This window comes from Nansenia antarctica (genome assembly GCF_963989245.1).
Source record: "Nansenia antarctica genome assembly, chromosome: 13".
NCBI classification, from domain to species: domain Eukaryota; kingdom Metazoa; phylum Chordata; class Actinopteri; order Argentiniformes; family Microstomatidae; genus Nansenia; species Nansenia antarctica.
Genome location: NC_137683.1, coordinates 19698102 through 19710601, shown reverse-complemented (window position 1 = coordinate 19710601; position 12500 = coordinate 19698102). Strand labels below are relative to the sequence as shown.

Genomic DNA, 12500 nt, shown 5'->3' with positions numbered 1-12500 from the left:
TGTTCTTCTCATCTTCCTCTTAAAATTCTATAGAGAAGAGCTTGTTGTAGTGTTCCTCTTCTAAATTCACTGTGTGGGCCTCACATAAAGAGCCACTTCATACCCTTCTCTCTCTCTCTCTCTCTCTCTCTTCTCTCTCTCTCTCTCTCTCTCTCTCTCTCTCTCTTTTCAGATCAAGAGGCTGTGTCACACTCCTCCATAGTCCGGCTCTCTTTTTATCGTTCCTAATTCTCTCTCTTTATCTCTCCTCCCCTCTCTACACCACGCTCTCCTCCAGCTCCACCCCCTCCTTCTCCTCCTTCTTCCCCTCCTTCCCTTTCTCTCTCTCTCCTTCCCTCTCTCCTTCCTTCCCTCTCCCCCTGTTTCCCACGTTCATCGCGGACGCGATGTTGGTGTTGTCGGCGGCGACTGCGTTGTCGCCGGTGACCTCGTCGTAGGCGCGTATGTAGCTCCGCCCCTGGGCGGCGAACTCGCCGCTGGCGTCGCTGGCGATGGAGGAGGCGGCGCTGGTGGCCGAGGCGCAGTGGACCAGCATGCCGTGCAGCGAGTGGCTCCGCCGGGTCCAGAGGACACTGAGGTCGCTTAGCGTACCGGTTGCAACCGTAGCGCTGTCGGTCGACGGTTGCCGTAGCGGCAGCGGCGGAGGAGCAGGAGGAGGGAAGGAGCCGTCCCATGTCTAAGGAGTTGCTGCGCTGGGAGCGGAGGTGGGCGGTGGGGGAGGGGCTTAACGAGGAGGGCGACGGCCTCTGATAGGCCCGGGACGAGTTCCATCGGTCGTCGTCCCCGTCGTAGTTTCCGCTCCCCTCGTCGAACCCTCCAATCGGAGAGCTCGGAGCCGAGGGGAGGCGTGTCCAGGGCGGCAGCGGCCCGCGTGGTGGCGGGGGGACTCCCTGTCAGCAGGGCGGGGCCTGCCCCTCGACGACAACGACGCGCTCCCCGCTCGCGACCGGCGCGGGAGGGTGGAGGGGGAGGAGCCGAGGCGTGGGGAGTAGGGGGGGCAGCTTCCTGTCCGAGACAGCCACGGTCGCGTCCCCCCCTGACCCCGCCCCCCTGGCCCCTCCTCCCAGCTGCTCCAGGTGCACCCTGGGCTTGGGGAGGGTCTTGGGTTTGGGTTTCGGGGGTAGCTTGGGGGGCGGAGCTGGCCCCGGCCCCTCCCCCGCCCCCTCCCATTGCCCCCGCCCCCCCCGCTCCCTTCGAGGGCAGCCCGTTGGGCAGCACCACCATCATCACGTCCCCGTTGCCGTTCGATTGGTAGAGGGCCTGCCGCCGCCGCCACCCCCCCCCCGCCGCCGGAGGCCTCCGTCGCCCTTCAGGGGCGGAGTCACGGACGACCCGCACCCCCCTGGCAGCAGGCCTCGTCCCCCGCCGCCGCCGCCGTGCTCGCCGTGGTGACTGGTGTAGGTGGTGGAGGTGGCCGTGGTCGCCGTGGTCCCCCGCAGACGCGGATGCCGCACCATCAGCGCCACGGTGAACACCAGCAGCGTCACCACGATGACGCCGCCCACCCAGGATGGTGAGGGTCCCGCCCAGGAAGTGGGCCTGGAGAGAACGGCACTCTGGGGGCGGCCAGGGAGGTGGCGGCGTCGTCGAAGATGGCCAGCACGCACAGGCTATAGTCAGCCCCCGACACCAGGGTTCTTCAACAGGAAGCTGTCACTGGTGGGCGGGAGGATTCGGGAGGACAGAGAGAGAGAGAGTCATAGAGAGAGGGGAGCATGAGGAAGAGAGAGAGACAGAGTAAAAAACAGAGTGAGAGAGAGTAATAGAGAGAGAGTAAGAGAGAGAAAGAGTGGGAGGACAGAGTAAAAGAGAAAGAGAGAGAGTGAGAGGAGAGGGTGCATGTGGCAGAGAGGAATAGAAAACATGGCTGTATGAAGTGAAGATCTGAGGAGAATCATGAAAAGACATCTCTCACGCAGTCCAGGCTCATTTAGTGTGTGTGTGTGTGTGTGTGTGTGTGTGTGTGTGTGTGTGTGTGTGTGTGTGTGTGTGTGTGTGTGAGCGAGCGAGCAACATTACTAAAAGTACTGAGTGTGTGCCTGTTGAGGAATGCAGAGACATTATTTAAGGGGCTGAGTGGCCCACAGTGCAGAGAAAGAACAGGCTACAACACAAGAGAGTTTGTGTGTGTGTGTGTGTGTGTGTGTGTGTGTGTGTGTATGTGGATCTTTGAATGACTGCTTGCTTCATGATCAAAGCCTTTGTTGCTCTGTCTGCCTCTCTCCTTCTTTCTCCTGTCTGCCTCTCTCCTTCTCCTCTCTACCTCTCTCCTTCTCTCTCTACCTCTCTCCTCCTCCTTTCTTTCTTCAACCCTTCAACATAGCTTCAACCCTTCAACATAGCTTCAACCCTGCAACAAGCTTCAGACCTGCAACACGCTTCAAACCTGCCTCCCTTCAACCAAGCTTCAAGATTCCACAGTGGTGTGAATCAGTATGATTGGAACATTGCACTGACACACAAAATGGCTCTGTCGTTGTCATAGTGGTGAGTGTGCTAGGTGGTTGTCATGGTGGTGAGAGTGTGAGGTTGTTGTAATGGTGTTGAGTGTATTATGTTTTGGTATTATGTCATGGTGGTGAGTGTTAGGTCAGTCACATTTTTGAGGGAAACATTTCTCTCTATATATATACTGTATATATACACTGTATATAAGTATACCACCATTTCAAAGCACCTCAAAGGGATGCAATATAATTGATATGAAAGAGCGTTATCACAGCGAGAATGTTATTCAACACAGCTCGCGCTACGCAACAGGAAACCTCACCACTACTGGAGGGAAATGTCACGCGATATGGACTTCATACAGACATGAATACACAGTACACACACACACACAACACACACACACATCCACAGGCATTGAAAGAAATACCTTGAACCGTTTCTAATCTCTCTTTAGTCACAGTATTAACACCCCTCTTCATTCCATCCCTCCTTCCCTCCATCCCTCCATCCCTCCTCCTCCCGCCCCCCTCCTATTTCGTCTTTCCCTCGTTTTATCCACGGATGTTCCTGCTTGGTGACCTGATCACTCAATGACCGTTATCATTTTATCACTGTTTCAATGTCTCCTTATTTATCTTTTACTCTCTCTCTCTCTCTCTCTCTCTCTCTCTCTCTCTCTCTCTCTCTCTCTCTCTCTCTCTCTCTCTCTCTCTCTCTCTCTCTCTCTCTGTCCTTTCTCTGCCTCCTCCTCCCTCCTCCTTCCCCTCCCTCCTCCTCCTCCCCCCACCCTCCTCTCCTCCACTTTGTTCTTGTATTTGTTGCAGGCTTCTATTAGGTGTGACCGGCCGTAAAGTATGAGTGAGTGTCCAAGGTCGCCCGCTCTCCTCCTCCCCTTCCCTCCCCCTCCTCTCATCTCTTCTCCTCTCCTCTCATCTCCCTTGCTGTCCTATTCTCTCCTCTCTCCTCTCCCTTTCTCCTCTCATCTCCCCGTGATAAAAAAATGAACAAAGATGCCAATTCCTACTGAGGCCCTACTGATGCCTGACACTAATAGCTGATATATGCCCCCTTTGGCTGAAATAACCTCAATTAGACGTTTCTTATAACTGTCTAGCGGTCTCTGACATTGACTGGAGAAAGCGTTTCCCACTCCTCCATACAGAATTCTTTCAGCTGTGCGATGCTTGAGGGGTGTCTTGCATGCACAGCCCATTTCAAATCACCCCACAGCATCTCAATAGGTTTAAGATCCGAGCTTCGACTTGGCCTTACTACTTGTAAGTAGCAGCCGCTCCCTTATTAAAAAGACTATGGTCACTTGACCCCCGAGGCGGCCCTAAGAGTAGGTGAAATAGGCACGGCTGTTCTAGTGTTAACACAACAGAAAAGGCAGCAGGTATAGTCCAGCTAAAACTAGGTTCCTCCTCTGTGGAGGGTAACAGCTAAACCTAGGCTCCTCCTCTGGAGGGTAACAGGTAAACCTAGTTCCTCCTCTGTGGAGGGTAACAGGACTCGGCCCTCTGACCTCCGTCTCGGTCTCTCCCACCGGGGCCTCTCTCTCGCCTGGCCTCTACCGGCCGTTACCGGGGAGACGGAGCACAGCACAGGGGTCAAGTGACCATGATAAAAAAAATGTACTCACATGGTCAAATGACCCCTGTTCTAGTGTTAATACTAAAGGTGAGCTGGCCAGGCCCTGCTGCAGCAAAGCAGCCCCAAACTATTTCCACCCCCCATGCTTCACAGTTGGTATGAGGTTCTTGTGCTCAAATGCTGTCTTAGGTTTGGGCCAAACATGTCTTCTGTTACTCTGCCCAAATATTTCAATTTTGGATTAATCTGTCCAAAGCACATTGTTCCAGAAGTCCTGGTGTTTGTCTAGGTTTTTCAAACTTTAGTCTTGCCCTGATGTTTATTATTTTTTATTTTTTTACAGTAAGTGTTTCCTACGGAGCCCCCCTGGGGTCACATGGTAGAAAAATGTATTTGATGTGTGAATCCGTTCCCTTGGTTTAGTAATCCGTTCCCTCGGTTTAGTAATTTGTTAGGGTTAGGCCCTACGAGCCAGAACAATCGCATATCGCAATAATTTCTATTAATTACATTTTACAAATAATAGTTTAAATGTTTTGATATTTACCTCTATCTCTCAGAATTGTTAAAATGAAGATCGAATGTCCATGTGTTAAATATGTTGAAAAAGACAAAGGTTTTCACATGACTGTATATTGTATTTATGCAACATATAGCTTTGTTCTCTCCATATCAAGAGCCTGGTGAAGAGGCCCCTTTACCCCCCATCTGCAGTGTGTGTGTGTGTGTGTGTGTGTGTGTGTGTGTGTGTGTGTGTGCGTGTGCTAGTGCGTGCGTGTGTGCATGTGTGTGTGCGCCTAAATATGGTCTCCCTCACACACACATACACACACACACACACCCCTAGAGAGAGAGAAATTGAGGAAGACAGGGGAGTGTTTCGTCTTGGCTGTTGACACAGAAACTGGTAATTATTGCAATCTGTGGGGAAATGGAGAGAGAGAGAGAGGGGGGGGAGAGATTGAGAGGGTGGGGGGAGAGAGAGAGAGAGAGAGTGAGAGGGGGGGGAGAGAGAGAGAGAGAGAGAGAGAGAGGGAGGGGGATGGGATTAGAGAAGAAGGAGATCAGTTCTTCTCCACATCTTGTTTCCTGTCATCCTCGTTCCTCATCTGGCCAGCACAGCCTCTAGACATGATGGAGGGCACAAGAAAACAGAGGAGTGGAGAGAAGGAACATGACAGCTCCACTCTCCTTCTGTCTTTGCCATTGCCCTCCCCGCCCTCTCTCTCTCTCTCTCTCTCTCTCCCCCTCTCCATGTACTTATTGACTTTGTCGTATAAGCCCATCTAAAGGTTTTATTACTCCTTTCCCAAGACTACCTGCCAAACTCTATTTTTTAATCCGCCTTTTCGTCCCTAGCCTCAGAGAGAGAGAGAGAGAGAGAGAGAGAGAGAGAGAGAGAGAGAGAGAGAGAGAGAGAGAGAGAGAGAGAGAGAGAGAGAGAGAGAGAGAGAGAGAGAGAGAGAGAGAGAGAGAGAGAGAGAGAGAGAGAGAGAGAGAGAGAGAGAGAGAGAGAGAGAGAGAGAGAGAGAGAGAGCGAGAGAGAGCGCCAGAGAGCTGTCTCGCCCCTCATTTTGTGACGGTGAATTTCTGTATTGGTGGTGTCAGTAAAGGCTTTTCAGACTGACAGTGTTCTTAGTAGTGTGGTTGTGTGTAGTAATGGGGTTGGTGTGTAATTGTGTGTAGTAGTGTGCTTGTGTGTAATAGTGTCGTCGCATGGTTGAGTCCCTGTTGTGTGTGTTGCGGTATAGAGTGTGGTTGTGCGGTTATGTATTTCCTGGCACCTCTACGTGGATGCAGCAGTCGCGCTACTCGGTCACGACTTTTCACTGTCCTGGTGCCCCGCTGGTGGAACAAGCTTTCCCACTGCTGTCAGGACTGCTGAGTCACTGCCTATCTTCCATCATAGACTGAAGACCCTTCTGTTCAGGCTACACCTTAACTGTCCCTCCTAAAGACCTCCTCACCACCCCACCCCCCCCCTTCTTCCTTCTTCTAACATTGTCACTGCCCGTGGCCCCTGGCCTGAGCTTTCTCTTGCTATGACTGATGGATAGAAGATTCACTTGCTTAGACCAACGTACTTGTTGTAAGTCGCTTTGGATAAAGACGTCTGCTAATGCATAAAATGGAAATGGAAATTGATCCTGGAGAACATCGCAGTGACGGCACACTCCTGCAGATTCTTCGTCTTCAACATCAGAAGGATACGTCCATTCCTCACCAGAGAAGAAGTGCAACTCTTGAACTAGTTACTGGTCATCTCCCGCCTTAACTACTGCCAAGCACTCCAGGCCGGGCTCCCTGCCTCTGCCATCAGACCTCTGCAGCTCATCCAGAATGCTGCCATCCGTCTGGTGTTCAACCTCCCCAAATTCTCTCATGTTACCCCCCTCCTTCGCACCCTTCACTGGCTACCGATAGCAGCTCGCATCAGATTCAAGACCCTGGTGCTTGCCTCCTCCTGAGACATCTACTACCCCCCTGCACTGTGTCTCCAGAAACACCTGCTTCCTCCCCAATACTGTTTCTCCTGAGATTTCTACTACCTCCTTGTACTGTTTCTCCAGTGTCTACTAAAGAAAGAAAAATCGTTCTTCTTCTAGCACGATGACTGCCAATGGCCGCTGGCTTGAGCTAGTTTACTTTTCCTGGTGGATTGATGATTCACTTACCTAGACAAATGTATTGATTGTAAGTTGCTTTGGAATAAGGCGTCTGCTAAATGCCAAAAATGTAAATGTAAATGTAAATGAGAACAACCTGGGAGATTTATTCCGCACACCAAAGAACACGTGTTGTGTGAATGCATCAAAAAACACGCTCTGTGTGAATACACCAAACAACACGTTCTGTGTGAACTCACCACCTAGCTCATTTGGCAGGTATATATGGAAAAAAGAAAAAAGGCCTTCCCTCTGTCTCTACATCATTCCCTCCATCTCTACCTACATCCATCTCCATTTCTCCATCTCTACCTCCTTCACTCCATCTCTACTCACTCTATCTCTACCTCCATCCATCTCTATCACTACCTCCTTCCCTCCTTCTCTACCTCCTTCCCTCCGTCTGTATCTCCCACCCTCCATCTCTACCCACTCTATCTCTACCTCCATCCATCTCCATCCCTCCATCCCTACCTCCGTCCCTCCGTCTCTACCTCCCTCCCTCCCTTCGTCTCTACTCACTTTATCTCTACCTTCATTCCTCCATCTAAAGGCATCGGCTAAATGCCCAAAATGTAAAATGCAATGTAAATGTAGGGGTCAGGTGGTGGAGGTGTTAGAGGGTGGAGGTGTCAGGTGTGAGAGGGTGTAGGTGTGAAGTAGACTCACCTGTACACCAGGGTCTCATCAGCAGTACAGTTGTACTGGATCTGGAACATCCAGACCAGGTATGCTCCTGACGACCGCCCCAAGTCCCAGTGCACCTGGGCCGAGGTGGATGTCACCCCCCGAATCCCCACCATCCTCTCCTCCTCCCCCTTCTCCACGCTCCCTCCATCCTCCGCCACTCCCCTCTCCTCCTCCTCCTCCTCCTCCCCCCCCTCCTCTTCCCCCTCTCCTCTCCTGCCCTCCTCTGCCTCCCTCCCTCCACCGCCCCCGTTAACCCCTCCACCTCCTCCGTTCCCGGTTTTCCCCGTGGTGATGTCAGACGATCCCGGGTCGCGTGCTGGGAACGCCGGGACGTTCCCGTTGTTCCCGGCCCCCGTCCCGTTGCCTGCCGCCGCGTTGCCGCGGTGAGGGAGCGGGATGATCTTTAGATCCACGGTCGCTGTGGCTTCCCCCGCCGCGTTGATGGCGATGCACGTGTACGGCCCGTCGTCCCGGGCGACCGTCACCGTGACGTCCAGGGTCCCGTTGCGGAAGGAGGTGGTCCGGCTGGAGTTGGCCACGATCCGGTCGTCGGGGGAGACCCAGTGGATCACGGGCTCGGGGTCTCCGATGGCGCGGCACTTGAGCGTGGCGTGCTGGCCCTCCAGGACCCAGAGCTTGTGGGTGTGTCTGGTGATGAGGGGCGGCTCGCAGGTGAACTCCTCCTCCGGGATAGACCAGAAGTACCTGATTGGATGGAGGAGGGGGAAAGAAGGGGGGGGGGGGGGAGGAGGCGGGGGGAGGAGGAGGAGTTAGGAATCTGGAGGATAGCGTCGCGATTATCAAGACGTTTTGCAGATTTCGTTCTGTTTTTATTTTTATTCTATCTTTTTCAATGGAGGAAAATGGCATGGTAGAAAGGAGAGAATTAGCCACAGACCAGGAGAGAGAGGGGGGAGAGAGAGAGAGAGAGAGAAAGAAAGAGAGAGAGTGTCCGTCGTAAAAAGCAGTCCCTACCTGCCCGCCAGGTGCCGCGGCGTGGCGCAGGTCTCCATGTCGTCGTCGCGCACCAGCCGCCGTAACCACAGCAACTCGCAGTTGCAGTGCAGCGGGTTCCCGCCGAAGTTCAGGCTTATAATGGCGTTGTAGGGGGTGGGGTTTATGGCGCCCGTCTGCGAGCGGGCAAACAGGGCGTCCGGGGGCAGGGTCCGGAGCCGGTTGGAGGTCATGTCCAGGCGGGCCAACTTGTAGAGCTCGCCGAAGGAGCCCTCTGCGATGTGGTCAATGAGGTTGTGGTCCAGGTTCAGGGTGTGGAGGCTGGCCATGTTCTGGATGGAGTCCCAGGGGACTCTGCGGGGGAAGGCAGAGGAGGAGAGAAGGTTAGAGGCAGGGGAGGGGTCAGAGGGTCTGGATAGAGTCCTAGGGGACTCTGGGGAGGCAGGGGAGGGGTCAGGGGGTCTGGATAGAGTCCTAGGGGACTCTGGGGAGGCAGGGGAGGGGTTAGAGGGTCTGGATAGAGTCCTAGGGGACTCTGGGGAGGCAGGGGAGGGGTTAGAAGGTCTGGATGGACTTAAGTCATGAGAACCAGGTCCAAGAAGGCCCTGGAGGGAAGACTGTAGACACACACACACACACACCTGACACACCTGCGGAGGAAGAAGATGTTATTATGATGATGTGCCTCCCCTCCCCCCTCCCCTCCACCCCCCTCACCTGCGGAGGTTGTTGTATGACAAGTCCAGGTCCTCCAGCGTGGCCAGGAAGTCATCGAACGCCACCTCGGACACCCGCGTCAGCTGGTTGCCGTTGACGATGAGGTGCTGCAGGTTGACCAGGCCCGAGAGGTCGTGGGGGCCGAGCGCCGTCAGCCGGTTGCCGTCCAGGTGCAGCGAGCGCAGGCTCTCCAGGCCGGAGAACGTCATCGGCCGGATGAGGTGGATGGTGTTCCGGGACAGGGTCAGGTCCACCAACCCGGTCATGTTGTCGAAGTCGGCCCCGCCCACCTCCGTGATGAAGTTGTCGGCCAGGCGGAGCTCCACGGTGCGCCGGTCCACATTCGGGGGGACGAAGAGGAGCCCCTTGTCGGCGCAGAGCGTGCTCAGGGAGTCGGAGAGGTTGCGGCACACGCAGTGGAAGGGGCAGGCGGAGACCACGCCCCACGTCTCCCCGGCGCCGATCAGGGACGGCAGCAGGCAGCAGCATGTGACCAGCGTCAGCCAATGGAGGGCCGTCGGAGGGAGTTTGGGCACGGCTCTGATGGGGCGGCAGGCGCAGGGGATCAGATGCGAGGGGAGAAGAAGAGGAGGAGGAGGAGGAGGAGGATGGGAGAACGGAGGAAGGGGGAGATGGAGTGGGAGGGGAAGGGAGGATGGAGGCGTTCGAGAGGGATGGAGGTGGGAGAGGGGGGAGGGGGATGCTGCTGTCTTTCGCGCGGGGTGCAGGTGCGTGTGGGGCGGATGTTGTTTTCGGGGTGGGTGGGGGGGTGGGGGTTCTGGCATGGTAGAACGGAGGGGGTTAGCCACAGACCTGGAGAGAGACACAGAGAGAGAGAACAGCATGATTGCTTTGATATGGATTAGACAATACAGTATATTACATAAGAATCGCCCAGAATTTGTGTGTGTGTGTGTGTGTGTGTGTGTGTGTGTGTGTGTGTGTGTGTGTGTGTGTGTGTGTGTGTGTGCGCGCGTCCTCAGTAGACCGCGAGCATTCCTACATCGTTGTCCACTGTGTGTGTGTGTGTGTGTGTGTGTGTGTTCTATAGTGTTTCAAATGTGTCCAGCCAAGTAAGTAAGTAAGTAAAGCTTTATAGCACCTTTCATACAAGAAATGCAGCTCAAAGTGCTTTACAACAAAAATAATAACATAAAGTGAATATAAAAACATATATAAAAACATAATACAAGCATAGAATGAATATAAAAGCAGGGGAAAACAGTAAAAAGAAAAGGCAAAGATAAAATACAATAAAGATACATTTAAAAAAGGGAAACAATGTACAACCTCTGCTGGTTAATCTAACTTTCCATATCCCTTTCACAGTCTTTCTGTACTTCTCACTGGCTTTCCACCAGCACCACAAAGATCAGTTTTTGGAAAAGGTCCGTCTCAGTCTCTGTGTACGTTCTCAGTCTCTGTGTACGTTCTCAGTCTCTGTGTACGTTCTCAGTCTCTGTGTACGTTCTCAGTCTCAGTGTTCTTTTGCACAATGCACAATCTGTCAGTCTGTGTATGTGAATTTAAAAGCAGGGGAAAACAGTAAAAAGAAAAGGTAAAGAAAATACAATAAAAATACATTTAAAAAAGGGCTAGTTGATAAAACATTTAAAGTACAGTAGCTGGCAAATGAGCAGTAGGCAGGTGCAGATGAGCTAGTTGAAGGCCAAGACAATGCACTCCCACGCAGTGGAAACCTCTTTCACAATACTACAAACTGCTGCATAGCAACAGCATCCCAAAATACCCCACTATGGACAACACCCACCATAGCAACAGCAACCGCAAACTACAACCAAGGCCATAGAAACGCACATGATGCATTTTTGGACTGATGCGACTTATAGTCCGGAAAATACGGTGTATATATGGTCCCAGCGGGGATCGAACGCACAACCTAAGCGCTGTTCCGAAGGATCAGAAGCCTAAGAATTGTACTCTGTTACCCTTGTGTAATGTGACATAACAAATAAACTTGAAACTGTCAGCGCCATGCGCCATACCATCTGAGCCACAGAGGATCACAACACCATGTGACATGGGGAGGCTGGCGGAAGTGGAAATCGGAGGACGGGCCTCATTGTAACGCACGGCATCGAATGATAAATGCACTCGAGTGTTGTTTCGATGTTGAGGTGCACCTCCCTGTCCTCCCATTTCTACCTCTGCCAGCCTCCCCTGCATCCCGCATGTGTCCTCACCTTCATATGGACATGGGTGTGTGTTATTACGGGGGGTGTCCAGGGGAGGATCTGATGAAAGGACACACAAAGTGGAGCGCCAGTTGAAGGGCATGAGGCAACAAGAGAATTAAGAGCCAGACAGACACAGAGAGAGAGAGAGAGAGAGAGAGAGAGAGAGAGAGAGAGAGAGAGAGAGACAGACAGACAGAGAGAGAGTGTGAGAGAGATAGAAATAGAGAGCGAAAGAGAGACAGAGAGAGAGAGAGAGTGTGAGAGAGAAAGAGAGAGAGAGAGAGATTGAGAGAGTGTGAGTGTGAGTGAGACAGAGAGAGAGAGAGAGAGAGAGTGAGTGTGAGTGAGTGAGTGAGAGTGAGAGATTGAGGTGGATATCATCCCATATGGGTGGTCCTCTGTGACTCAGTTGGTAGAGCGTGATGCTAACTACGCTTAGGTTGTGGTTTCGATTCCCACTGGGACCCATATATACTGAACAATGTATGCACTCACTGCAGTGTAAGTCACTTTGGATAAAAGCGTCAGCTAAATGGCTTATAGTATACACTCACCGGCCACTTTATTAGATACACCTTTTCAACTGCTCGTTAATGCGAATATCTAATCAGCCAATCATGTGGCAGCAACTCAATGCATTTAGGCATGTAGACATGGTCAAGACGATCTGCTGAAGTTCAAACAAAGCATTAGAATGGGAAAGAAAGGTGATTTAAGTGACTTTGAACGTGGCATGGGTGTTGGTGCCAGACGGGCTGTTTTGAGTATTTCAGAAAGTGCTGATCTAACTGGGATTTTCCCGCACAGCCATCTCTAGGGGTAACAGAGAATGGTCAGAAAAAGAGAAAATATCCAGTGAGCGGCAGTTCTCTGGACAAAAATGGTGGTGGTGTAATGGTGCGGGGGATATTTTCTTGGCACAAATCAGCAGGAGCTGCGTGATGCTTTAATGTCAATATGGACCAAAATCTTGGAATGTTTCCAGCACCTTGTTGAATCTATGCATGAATTAAGGCAGTTCTGAAGGCAAAAGAGGGGTATCAACCCAGTACTAGCAAGGTGTACCTAATAATGTAGCCAGTGAGTGTATGTTGTGATGTTGGTGCTGGCAGACAGTCTGTGTTGGTGGTGTATAGTTGACATTATTATTGTTAGTGATACAGAGGTCATCAGAACTATGTGTTGCCGTGTGTGTCCTTAGCCTCCTGTGAGCATTCTTATATCAAGGGTT

At 52.5% G+C, this 12500-nt stretch overlaps 1 protein-coding gene and 1 pseudogene across 2 annotated transcripts in view; one reads left to right on the top strand and one right to left on the bottom strand.

The window, feature by feature from the left end:
• The window catches only part of LOC308169756, a 15160-nt pseudogene extending 5304 nt beyond the window's left edge, over positions 1 to 9856 (bottom strand). Inside the window, exons 1-6 of the transcript in view lie at positions 9789 to 9856; positions 9072 to 9611; positions 8376 to 8708; positions 7380 to 8105; positions 948 to 1674; positions 371 to 890 (exon numbers count right to left, since the gene is read on the bottom strand). The product of the transcript in view is annotated as an uncharacterized misc_RNA (transcript). The remainder of the gene's footprint in view (positions 1 to 370; positions 891 to 947; positions 1675 to 7379; positions 8106 to 8375; positions 8709 to 9071; positions 9612 to 9788) is intronic.
• The window catches only part of LOC308169433 (pyruvate carboxylase, mitochondrial-like), a 212860-nt gene that overhangs the window by 138931 nt on the left and 61429 nt on the right, over positions 1 to 12500 (top strand). The gene's annotated exons all lie outside the window — the stretch shown is intronic.